The sequence below is a fragment of the Rhineura floridana genome, chromosome 8 (assembly GCF_030035675.1).
Source record: "Rhineura floridana isolate rRhiFlo1 chromosome 8, rRhiFlo1.hap2, whole genome shotgun sequence".
Classification (NCBI taxonomy): Eukaryota; Metazoa; Chordata; class Lepidosauria; order Squamata; family Rhineuridae; genus Rhineura; species Rhineura floridana.
Genome location: NC_084487.1, coordinates 25,970,174 through 25,983,599, shown reverse-complemented (window position 1 = coordinate 25,983,599; position 13,426 = coordinate 25,970,174). Strand labels below are relative to the sequence as shown.

The 13,426-nt window shown below is 42.8% G+C and overlaps 1 protein-coding gene and 1 pseudogene across 2 annotated transcripts in view; both read right to left on the bottom strand.

Annotated features, from left to right (window-relative positions):
* The window catches only part of NINJ2 (ninjurin 2), a 102,962-nt gene that overhangs the window by 69,975 nt on the left and 19,561 nt on the right, over positions 1-13,426 (bottom strand). The gene's annotated exons all lie outside the window — the stretch shown is intronic.
* LOC133363564 (5S ribosomal RNA) lies at positions 10,072-10,190 on the bottom strand (annotated as a pseudogene).

Below are 13,426 nucleotides of genomic sequence, written 5' to 3'. Positions count from 1 at the left end.
TGGCATGGAGAAATCAGCACCCAAAAGACCACTGAGTCATGTGCAGCTGCATAGCCATTGGAGAGCTATGTTCAGAAGACTTAATCTAAGCTAGGACTCAGTCGAGATCTGCAATGGCTCAGCTCTGGAATGTGTACAATAGGAAGGAACAAGGCACAAAGATATCCTTTGGGCATGTCCAGGGAGTTCCTTCCAACACATTTGCCTGGTTTGCATGTAACACTAAACCATGGTTTATCAGCCATGTTTCATTCAGGGAACCAAGTCTTAATTTGATCATCCAACCTGATCCAGTGTCTTAACTGTGGTTTATTAAGCACAAACAAACCACACTCGTAAGCCATAGGTTGCTGATGGTTTATAAACCTTGGTTTATGTTAACCATGGTTTAGCATTACAAGCAAACCAGACAATTAAAAAAAAACTCTTATCATGCTGAGAAAATATTTCCAACAAAATAATTTTTCTCCAGACTCTTACAAATTTAAGGTTTATTTTAAATCCACTTTAACCACAATATTTCATGTACGACAGATTGCAGTCATTTTGCTCTTTTGCCAGCCCTCAAAACAGATTACTTTGAAAAAGTCCTGTATTGAGAAACTCCTCTACAAGCCCTAGGAGTTCTTTAAGTGAGCAGAGAATTAGAAATGGGGTTTATTCTAGTTAAAATGTCAATCCTGGGTTGTTGTTTTTTAAAAAGTTGTCAGACAGTGGTGAGGTACACAAGGCCTAAATCCTCAAATCATTTTATTTGGAGTCCCATTTATTTTCCCCCTGGAGGAGCCTGTTTAATTTCTCTTAAGCCTGGTATTCTAGTCTTAAACAATGTCACCCCCATCCAACAATTTCTTGCTGACGGGGGAATCCTATGCGCAAGTGCCTCCAGTCCTCACATTTCCATCCATATCACTAAATAAATGCATGGAAATTTTGCCTCTGTTGGCATGGAAGGGAAAGTACATTCACACAAGAGTTATCGGTGTGCCACAGGGCATGCCTGGGGCCCTGAAATGAAGCACACTGGGTGCCATCCAAAGAAAATTAGTCCTATTGAAATAAATGAACATGAGAGCATAAGAAGAGCACTGCTAGCTGGATCATACCAAAGACCCATCTAGTCCAGCATCCTGTTCTCACACTGACCAACCAGCGACTCATAGGAGACCAGCAAGCAGGACCTGAGTGCAGCAGTGTCCTCCCCACTTGGAATTCCAAAGCAACTGGCATTCAGACAGAGCTTGGAAAAGTTACTTTTTTGAACTACAACTCCCATCAGCACAATCCAGTGGCCATGCTGGCTGCGGTTGATTGGAGTTGTAGTTCAAACAAGTAACTTTTCCAAGCTCTGCATTCAGAGGCATACCGCTTATGACAGCGGAGGCGGGATGTAATGTAGGCAATTTGTGGAATGCCCACAATTAATTGTGGACTTCAATTCCATTGATATAAAATGGGGCTTAAAGTGCACTTAACTTTCTACAGATTGCAGTAACTACGTGGACATTATTTTCATCACTTAAGTTACGTGCCGGCAATAACGTGCACATAATGGGTGCAATCAGCAAAAATGTTAAGGGTGCTTTCGGGCCTATTCATATCAGTGGAGCTGAAGGGCACAGACCCCTCCCTTATCCATCCTGAGACTTTGGCTGTGTGTGTGGATCCAGCTGTCTGTTTGCTATTTGGACTAGCCTTTCAAAATATTGCTAAATAGGCCAGAAATCCTCATGGCCAAATCCAATGAGGAAAGAACCAGCACAGATGAATGACATAGAGTAAAAAACACAGATAAACAAACTGGGGCAGGCAGAGAGGGAGGGTGTTTGCATCGTGCCCCAGATATGTAATTGTGTGTGTGTGTGGTTATATTACTTGTGTCAGCTGACCTTGTTTTTCTGAACTGCCTCTTCATTCATGGACTCTCCACAGCTGTGCTGACTCATAGCCTTGCTGCAGAAAACTGGTGCCACTTGATGCAAAGGACCCAGGCATCACCAGTTCTCATTACACAGCTCACGTAATGATTTGGTGTCTCTTCTTCAACTGCACAGTATCAAGCTCTCCTTCTCAATGGCAATGGTGGAGTAGTGGTTAGAGTGCTGGACTAGAGTCTGGGAGACCAGAGTTCAAATCCCAACTCACCCATGAAGCTCAGGCCATTCATTATCTCTCAGCCTAAAGCTAACTCACAGGGCCAACGTAAGGAAAAATAGACAAGGGGAGAACCACCTTGAGCTCCTTGGAGGAAAGTTGGGATATAAATGCAATAAAATAAACAGTAATGAATTAGAGGAAAGAAACATTGGGCTGAGTACTCAAGCTTCTGCTAGTCTGAACTGTACAAACTGTAAAAATTCACATCCTAAGGTTTCAAACTTCAATCCTTCGTGGCAGCTTGGCCAACGGCACATGTTTATGAACATTTGATTCAGACCTGCCAATAAGTTTACAAAAGTTACTAGCCCAGGTAAAAACCTTTGTAGTAGCCCATCTCCAGATCACCTGGGGGCATTTCCCATTGCCCACAAGTGGCCAGGTTAGTGGCTATTTACAGCATTGCTGCTCAAGACCCTTTAATAAACTTCCTGTTGATCATGGTGGTTAACATGTATTAAAGGCTGGACTCTTTTAACCCTTTCTATGTACATGTATGGGTGAATTGTTTTGTTTTGTTTTAATTTAGGCTAGTGGTTAGAGTGTTGGACTACGACCTGGGAGACCAGGGTTCAAATCTGCACACAGTCACAAAGCTCACTGGGTGATCTTGGGCCAGTCACTGCCTCTCAGCCTCAGAGGAAGGCAATGGTAAACCACCTCGAAATACCACTTACCATGAAAACCCTATTCATAGGGTCGCTATAAGTTGGAATCGACTTGAAGGCAGTGCATTTCCATTTCATATATTCATTTATAAATGACTCTGTGGCTTTTGCTGTTATATCTGTATGCCACCTTGAGTGTTTTCAAATAAAATGGTGGAACAGAAAATATTTAAATAAATAAATGTGAAGTCCCCAGTGCATTAATGTAGTTCTTTTCTTAAATTTACTAAGATAGGCAGAAACATAGCATGGGCTAGGAGAGGGCAGGTTCTATGATCTTGGCTGTCCTATATAAGATTCAGATCCCAACTGGCTATGCCATAATAGGCCCAGGATTAGTACCTGGCTGAGCTCACCAGTACTGAGCTGGCATCTGATGTGGGTCCCCCATGCCAGGCAGCTGAGTCTTTAAGCCACCATATTAAATTTCCCTCAATGCCTTGGAGCAATGCTATGTCAGAGGCAGGTTGTAGGTGATCACCACTCCTGCCAGGTATGGCAGGGCTCCATCACTGCAGGAGGGGACCTACAAGAGGATACTTTGCCAAGGTCCTCTTCAAACCTGGAACGCCTATGTCCTTACAGATGGGAGGCATGGACTACTTGAGTGGTGCAGAAGAATGAAGCCATGCCCAGAGCGTATTTCATACCCTCACTTCCTAGCAAGCAGCTGGCATGAATAAAGCTGAGAGTGCTCGCCCTCTGTTCCAAAGGTGTGCGCATGCAGAGATTCCATACACAGAGAAGAAAGTAAGCAGCTCAACTACTACGTATGAGGAGCTCTATCAATCAAAGCTTATGGCTTCTATATAAGAACATAGAGCAAGATGGGGAACCTGTGACCCTCCAGCTGGGCCACCAATTCCCAACATCCCGGCCAGCATGACAAAGATCAGGAATGATGGGAGGTGAAGTCCAACTACTTCTGGAGGACCAAAGGTTTCCCATGTTTGGTGTAGAGTATGAAGAAGAATTAAAGCTTCAGACAGCCTCTCTCTCTCTCTCTCTCTCTCTCTCTCTCTCTCTCTCTCTCTCTCTCTCTCTCATAAAAGTTTCCCATAACTTGCAGAGATGCAAGCACTAATGTGCATGCACGTTGCTTGGAAAAAGGAAGGCTGAGGCTGCAATCCTATACACCAGCAGTGGGGAATCTCAAGGGCCAAATAGGGCTCTTGAGGCCTCTCTGGGTGGCCCTTGGGACTCTTCTCAGCCCCCCCTCTCCCTAGCCACATCCCTCACCTACCCTGCTCCACACCCTCCTTGAGTGCTTTTGCCTGGTTGGAATGTGTTGCTGAATTGTGATAATGTCTCCTGCTTGCCAAGATGGAGAGAAGAGCATGTGTCTTGATTAGAACCATCTGACTTATGTGAGGTTGAAATGTACCCAACTGTGCAAAAGTAAGAATCCCATCCACTGCTCTGGCCACTTTTCCCTCTGACCCCACCACCAATGGAATGTGGCTCTTGGAAGGTCCACAAGACAATGTGGCCCTCGGGCTGAAAGCATTCCTGCATCCCCTGATATACATGCTTGCTTAAGAGCAGAGAAGGATGGAACTGTTGGTTTTGGTTCTCTTAGGTTCTAATTTTTCCAGTCTTAAATCCAGTTCTCCACATTTCTGTAGCAATTTACTATTATTATTTTTAAATCCTCATGAAAATTTGTCAGCATTTTGGTTCATTTTTCCTAATTAACACATTTTTGTATGCAATTGTGCCTAATACACTATTTTGCCTAGTACACATTTTTGCAAAGCAACTTCACCAAATTTCACCAAATACAATGCATTTTTGTATGTGGTTTTCACTAATATATGTATTATTATGCACACTTTACCCTAATATATGTATTTTTGTACATACTACTTGGCTGGAGAACTATACTGCAAACTTTGGAGAGGTGCAAATTTTGAAGGAGGGCTGTTTTGGTTCATATATTGTTTTGGAAAATGCAAATTTGGTAGGTTCATCTTTAAAAGTAAACTTAATCAAATCTTTCTCCCCCATCCCTACTTCAGAGTAAGCCTCATTCAACTCAAGGGAACTTACTTCTAAGGAAACATGCACAGGCATGTGCTGTGAATTGCTTTGCCCTTCTCCTGCATATATGGATGCATAAAATAAAGAAGTTGTTCCTCCTGCCCCACAAGAATGCAGTCAGGACTGAGCCTGTTGTCACAAGATTCTTCAGTCTGATGTCACCCTCAAGACTAAATTAACCCTTAGAATAATTCTGTTAGCTTCAGTGGGAGTTATATAATGGATGGATTTAAACCCTGATGGTACACAGTCTGCTTTCTTCAAATTTCAAACAAGCCAACCAACCAATTGATTCAAATTTCAAACAAACCAACCCCTCATCGTACAGCAACTGCTTGATTCCAATTTCCAAGAAACCAACAAACAGATGTTTTGAGATCTGCTCTGCATATTGTACAGAAAAATGTTGCTTATGCAACAGCTGAAACTCAAATCTGGCTTCAGTATTTTGGAGAGGGAACTGGAAGGCCAGATGAAACCTTTTTTAAAAAAACAGTGGACTGTATTCAACTAAGTCCTACTCAGAGTAGACCCACAGAAACAAATGATCATAAGTTTTTTTAAAAAAAGATGTTTTGTTTTAATATATTTTAAAGTCTGTCTTAAGTTGTTTTAGAGCGTTTTTAGTGTTTTGTTTTCCACTCTGGGCTCCTTCTAGGACAGCCTTTCCCAACTATTGGGCCACCAGATGTTGTTGGACCACAATTCCCATCTTTCCTGACCATTGGCAATGCTAACTGAGGCTGATGGGAGTTATGGTCCAACAACATCTGGTGGCCCACTAGTTGGGAAAGGCTGTTCTAGGACGAAGGGTGGGATATAAGAAGAAGAAGAAGAAGTAGTGGTAGACAGGTCTATTAACTTCAGTAGGTCTACTCTGAGTAGGACTAGCATTGAATACCACCCATTTCATTTCATTTCATTTCCAGGAATAAAACAGTCACCAAAACAACAAAAAGAACAAATAATGCCACTGGAGAGCATCTAACATATTTTACCATCAAGCAATAGTTCTATAAATACAGAACTTCATTTCCCCCCCTGCAAATATAATGTTGATTTGTTTAGGCTCTGTCATATACAAAAAATTTCAAATTAAAAAGCATCGACCCAAAACTTAAGCTGTGGAATTGGAGGACCACACAAACAAGAGACTTTATTTATATACACAATAAGCAGAATTCTTGTCTTCATTACTCTACCTGGCCAGGGGAAACCAATGGGCTGCTAAGGGAGGTGGAGTCTTCCTGGAACCAGGGAAGTCATAATAACCCTGGAAAGCTTTCGATCTGCAGCCCTAAATGGCTCACCACTAGGGGCAGTAGGGCACAGATCTAGAGGCTCCTGTGGCACAGCTAGGGCTGAAAGTTGGGGCAGAAGTCCATCTAAACAATCATCCAGAGAACAGCAGATGATGGGGGCTGTAGCAAACAGATGCAGAATCAGCTCCTGGGCCAGCAGGAGCATACCATGGACCACTGGGACTGACATTGGTTGTTGTCACAATATCTTTTTCCTCTTATTATTATTTTAAACACATTTTATAGCCAGAGGGAAGCTGTCTGGGCATGTATATGATTACAGATGCTATATTAGTAGTAATAGTAGCAGCAGCTGCAGCAGTAGCAGTATCCTTTTCTGCATGAAAAAGGTGCAGATGTAAATGTGTTTAGCACCAGGGCACGAGAAACAAACTCCTTTTTATTTCTATGGTCATAGTAATGCTATGATTTAAGTGGGTTTAAAATGCAAAACTGCTCATGCTCAGAGGTTTGTTTTTTAAAAAAAGAAAATCAAGGTTGGCAAGTTCTTCTGTTTGATGATCTTACTAATCGGGAATATAGAAGCAGTTGTAAAGCATGGAATGGTGTAAGGGGGAAAAGAGTAGTGTTAATTGTGTGCTTCACAGCTGAAGTAATAAAGGTGACCATTTAAAGAGGGGAGAACTAAGATCATTAAGTCCAGGGTCTAAAGTTACTTAGCTGCACCACTGCCTAGAACAGAAATGGGGATCCTATGGTCCTCCAGCTGTTGTTGGACTCTGGCTCCCATTAGCCACAGCCATCATTGTCAATAGCGAGGCACAATAGGAATTGTAGACCAACAATATTTGGAAGGCCCGACCCTGCCCTAAAGGTTCCTGCCAGTGACTAACTTTTGCTGGTTTTTGCCCTTGGCTATATTAACTCTATACCGGGGTGGGAAACCCTTTTCGGCCTGAGGGCCACATTCCCTTCTGGGCAACCATTCAAGGGCCACATGCCAGTGGTGGGTGGTGCCAGATGCAAACAATGTAGCAAATGTACATTTTGCCTTTGTCCTGTAGGCCAGTTTCTACACACGCACCTCCCTGTCCTCCACTCAGGCAAGTAAGGGGCATTATCAACATGCAAGGTAGGGCTGCCAGGTTCAAGGCCTGAGACTGATCCTGTATCTTTAGAAGAGAAAGTCAGCCAAGTGCAGGTGTTCTTGCAACACTGTAATGAGAAAAACCACAAGGTGGAATCCTCCCTTCCCCCTGCACAACTTTTAAAGATACAGAAGACCTATTAGAGGCCGGGCCTGGCAACCAAGAGGTCTTCTGTATCTTTAAAAGTTGTGCAGGGGGAAGGGAGGATTCCACCTTGTGGTTTTTCCCATTACAGGGTTGCAAGAAAACCTGCACTTGGCTGACTTTCTCTTCTCCTAAAGATACAGGATCAGTCTCAGGCCATGAACCTGGCAACCCTAAAAGGACATGTTCCAGCTAGGCAAAAACCGTGGTATACAGCAGGGCAGTGAGGGATGTAGCCTGGGGAGGGTTCTAAGGGCCAGAGGCCTGGAGGGCCATTTTTGCGTCTGGCCCTCGGCTTGAGATTCCTCAAAGGGGAAGCCAAGAGTGCATCAGAGCTCCATAGCAAGGAGTAAGAATTACATGGATAGCATTGGGTTGTATTCAACTAAGTCTTCCTCATACTAGACCCACTGAAATGAATGAAGCTAAGTTAGTCATGTCTGTTAACTTCAATGGGTTTACTCTAAGTAGGACTAGCACTGAATGCCACACATTGTTTCTTATTCCCAACTTCAAATAAAATTCATCACTTCTACAATGCCGTTTAGCATGCACTAAAGGGGGAGAGCTATTTGCTTTATTATTCAGAGCTACAAAGCAAAATGCTCCATTTGTTAACAAATCATTACTTTCCATCATGCCCGCAGGTTGTGCGTAATAATTTTTTTAGCACTATTTCTAATCTTTGTCAGCCTTTTAAATAAGCCTCTTGGTTTTACACTTCAGAAGCTTGCTTGGGGTATTTCCACTAAACTTTCAACGTGGTGTCAGAAGTAAAACAAAAACAAACGTTTTATCTCTTGGCTGTGGTTGTACTGGGCACCACAGCCTTCCACAAAGGTTGTCAACAGCACTCCCTGTTATAGAAGGCTATTGCTTTAAAATGGAATTGTTTGTAGTGTACGATACCCAATTGTCCTGCATAAACTTTGTAGAGGGAATATTAGCACTATTGATCTGGATACTTTGGACAAAGTTCTGAAACAAGACGCCTCCACTTTTTTGCTCAGTGATAGAGCAACTGCTTGGCAGGCAGAAGGTCCCAGGTTCAATCCCTGGCGTCTCTGGGTAGGGCTGAGGAGGACACCCGTCTGAAATCCTGGAGAGCTGCTGCCAGTCTGCGTAGACCAACCTGAGCTAGATGCACCAATGTCTGGCTCAGTATAAGGCGACTTCCTGGCTTCTCACTATCTATGTGCATGCATCTGTCTCTTCTTTAAAAAGGTCTTTAGCCCTGTCCAATTTCTTGAGGAAAAACAAAGCGTGCTATAGTCGATAGAGAAAAGTTTTTCTCCCTCTCTCATAATGCTAGCATTCGTGGGCATCCAGTGAACCTGAATACTTGGAAGATTCAAGACACGCAGAAGAAAGTACTTGTTCCCCCAAGAGGGAGTGACGGCCACCAACCTGAATGGCTTTCAAAGAGCATCAAACAAATTCATGGGGGATCAAGCTATCAATGGCAGTATGCTTCTGAATACCAGGTACAGGAAACTGCAGGTGGGGAAAGTGGTCTTTGCACTTAGGGCCTGCTTACAGACAGGGCCAACAAAATACCGATTGGGCCCAATTGGACCCCGCGCTTAGAGGGGGGGCGTGCTCGTGCAGGAATTGTGCCCTTTTTAACCCTCGAGCGGCAGCGCTTGTTTCCGTTTCTTCACGGAAATCAGTGCCCACCATAAGGTTCCCAATCGGGCCCCACGTTTGCAAACGCCGGCCCTGCTTACAGACTTCCCATGGTCATCTGGCTGGCCACTGTGAGAATAGGATGCTGAACAAGATGGATCAGCAGGTTCTTCTTATGTTCTTACGACCTACAACCCTAAGACTCAGTCCTAGTCATTCAAGTTCCAACAATGTAGTTCTCAACGTATTTATTTCCCTGGCCCAGCAAAGTGTCTGACCAAGGTAGAAATATGTTGACAGTGACTGTGTGATGCAGTTGAGCAGCAGCAATGTGATTAGCATAATACAGTTCACTTCAAACGTCTATATTCAATGTTGGCAGCCCACCAAGAGCATCCAAATAAAGATTTCACATATTAAGTTGCCCAAGTTCATAATTCTGTCTAATCAAGCACTTGAGCAGCTTAAAAGGCAACCGGCTATAATTAGCAAGGTTAAAGCTGAACCCTTGTATGATTTTGAAGCACAGCTGAAGTGTGTTCCCCACCCCTCCCCACCCTCCTGTCATTTGTTCGAATGCTTGAAAGTTCAGTCTGATGAACAAAAATGATAATCAGGTCTTGAAAGTGATGCAATAAGCTTCAGTGGAGATAACAAACAAACAAACAAGACCAGCACTGGTTTCTAAAAAAGTAGACAAGTAAACCAAAAGCAAATACCTGGATGTTAGAATTAGGGATGCAGGAGAACTGTGGTCTGGTTCAGTTTGCAGTTTAATGCAAAACTACCTGGTTCACACTTCTCCAAATTTTGCAGCACAGTTCTCCAACCAAATAACGGCTACAAAAATGTGTTCATAAAGGAAAACTGTGCATAAAATGTGCATAAAAATTGTGCATAAAATAGGTTGTTGTTATATGCCTTCAATTATGACTTATGGCGACCCTATGAATCTTTTTTTGGATATATTCATAGGGTTTTCATGGTAAGAGGTATTCAGAGGTGGCTTACCATTACCTTCCTCTAAGCCTACGGCACCCGGTATTCCCAGGCAGTCTCCCACCCAACTACTAACGAGGCCTGACCCTGCTTATCTTCCGAGATCAGACGAGATCGAGCGTGTTCAGGGTAGTATGGCTGTAGGCACCTATATAGATGTGCGTGTGAAAATAACTTTAAATACATTATATTAGGGATTCCCCCCACCCCATTTTAAACATTTTTTCATTGTTATTTTTCCAATTCAATCAGAAGCACAAATATAATCCCAGAGCTTGGAAAAATTATTTTTTTGAACTACAACTCCCATCAGCCTAATCCAGTGGCCATGCTGGCTGGGGCTGATGGGAGTTGTAGTTTTAAAAAAGTACCTTTTCCAAGCTCTGTAATCCATTGGAAGAAAACAAACAAAGCACCATAAAATCAAAATATTCAAACTGTCAATCTTGTTCAGAACACTAAGAATCCATATCCAGTACTTGGGAAGAGCTCATTTACTCTGCAGAAGTTCACAGATTTATTCTATTTTAATATTAAAAAACCTTGACTGTGATTCTCCTCTCCCAAGTTCAACACAAGATAATCTTGATGTAATTCCACAATCCCACACTTTACTATACCTTTCTGTAACAGTTGGGACCATACCCAATATCTGGGCTCCTTCTAGGAGGAAGGGTGGGACACAAATTTAATAAATAAATAAATATTTCAAACTGAAATGTGGGGAGCTGAGCTTAAGATGGGAAAAGTAAGAAACTGACAGATTCATCTACCCTACTTAGACTTAATGGATCTAGAAGCCTGAGGGGGGAAATGTTATATACAAAGCAAGGTACAGAAGAAAAATATGGAGGTATTTTATGGAATTATATATGGAGCATAAGAGATGCCTTTAGTGAAGTTCATTTGGGTTTCCACCCCCTTCCTATCCCCTTTCTGTCTTTCCTCCCCCTCCCTTTTCCACATTCGGGTGTTTCTGCTTGTTTGAGCATATCTTTGTTGCATGAAAGTATGAGTAGCTGCTGAATGTACAAAAGGCTTGGAGGGGGGAGTTTTTAATAAGGAGAAACTGTTGTGGAAAATCTGAAATGGTAAGGATTGTGCTAAAGGGAAGAGAAGACGTTGGAAAATTAAATAAGGGGGAAAATAACATACATATGGTGCTGCTTAAAATTCATTCTATCGGTTAGCAAGTCTGTATTAAAAATTTTTGGTGATGCAGTGCGTAAGCGGCCATCCTTAGGGGAATGCTGGGCACAATGGTGTCAGATTCCGGATGGTGCCAAACCAGATGTTACGAGGAAGGCAGAGGGGAGGGGAGCTTCATGGCAGCTCCGCATCTTGTCACAGCCAGTTCTACCCACAGGCAGGGTCTGGATTAGGGTTTTCCCAGCTCATCCTCGTAACCCTCTAATAAATGCTTTTCTCTTCATGTAGAGCAACTTCTCTCCACTGCAGAGGACTTTCAAGAGGCTCCCTCTCTCCAAAACACAGAAAACCATTGCCAAGCGGGGGTTGGAGCACCAGGATGGTGGAAAAAATTTAGAGGATAGGGGAGAAATGTCACAGTGCAATTACAGAACAGAGATCAAATTAGTAGTAACTTACAAAGAAATTATCTTCTTGGTGGTAATGTGCACATTCTCACACCCGCAAGACCTCTAGCATTACAATGTTAGGCTATCTGGGGAATAATTTATAGCTCAGAGTACACAGTCACAGAGCTGTGTGAGTACACAGTGGAACTGACATGAGTTCAGCTCAACATTCTATGTCACCATCACAATGGCGATATTCTCTGGTCCTGGCTGGGGTTTGGACAAGTTTCATGCACAGCCTGTTATGTTCCTTCCCACTTCTAACTCTCTTGTCCATCTCCGCTTGCAGGTTATACAGATGACCTTAAAGTAAGCCCAACTGCACCGAACCTTTTGCAGAATACCCTTCAAATCCCTCAAATTCTAGTGCAAAGGTGATAGATCAACAAACCTTGCTGCCGAGTTATATGTGTTTAGAAGTGATGTAGCAAAAGCAATTAGGAGCTACAACGCAAGGTCTAAGCAAGTGATATCAATGAGATTAAACAGGAAACCTATTAACATAACCATCATCCAAGTCTACGCGCCAACGTCAAACGCAGAAGAAGAAAAATTGGACTCACTGTGGGGGTGATCTTTAGCGGCCCTTTACACCCAGGAGACACGAGCGGGGATTTGAACTCACAGACTCGGGACTCCCAGCCCAGCTCTCCTCCCCACTGTGCTATACTAGCTGTTGCCTCAATATATATCCCAGGCAGCAAAGAACCCCTCTATCTACACTTCAGCCTCTTCAAATGAGCAGTGATGGGCCTGAATGATGAACATTGCACAATCTCCTCTCCCACTTAGTTTTCAAAGCCCTGGAACCTTGGAAGTGGTTTCTGTTATGAGATCCAATGCAGTTAAAAACAAAACCATATAAATAATGTAATCAGGGTTGGAGAAGAGGATGTGTGTTTGTTAAGGGCTTGTTCTCCCTGAACTTCTCATTTCATTTTATGGCTCCATTTAAAATCAGAAATTCTAAAATATAAATAAATACATTGTTCATGGGAGATATGATAGCGCCCTTCAAGCACTTCAAAGGTTGTCACACAGAGGAGGGCTAGGATCTCTTCTTGATCATCCGAGAGTGCAGGACAACAGAATAATTCATTCAATTATTTTTTATTTATTAAATTTATATCCTATCCTTCCAGAAGGATCCCACGGCGGTAAACAAAACACTAAAAACACTTTAAAACATCTTAAAATCAGAATTTAAAATATATCAAAACATATTGAAATAAAACATCTTTTTAAAAAAAACTTTAAGAAATATATTAAAAAGCAATTCCAGCGCAAACACAGACTGGGATAAGGTCTCTACTTAAAAGGCTTGTTGGGAGAGGAAGGTCTTCAGTAGGCACCAAAAAGATAGCAGAGATGGCACCTGCCTAATATTCAAGGGGAGGGAATTCCACAGTGTAGGTGCCGCCACACTAAAGGTCCGTTTCCTATGTTGTGCAGAACGGACCTCCTGATAAGATGGTATCTGCAGGAGGCCCTCACCTGCAGAGTGCAGCAATCAACTAGGTATATAAGGGATAAGACAATCTTTTCATAATGGGCTGAAGTTACAGGAAGCCAGATTTCAGCTGAATATCAGGAAAAACTTCCTAACTGTTAAAGTGGTACAACAATGGAACCAATGACCTAGGGAGGTGGTGGGCTCTCCAACACTGGAGTTATTCAGGAGGCAGTTGGACAGCCACCTGTTGGGTATGCTTTAACTTGGATTCCTGCACTGAGGAGGGGGTTGGACTTGATGGCCTTATAGACCCCTTCCAACTCTACTATTC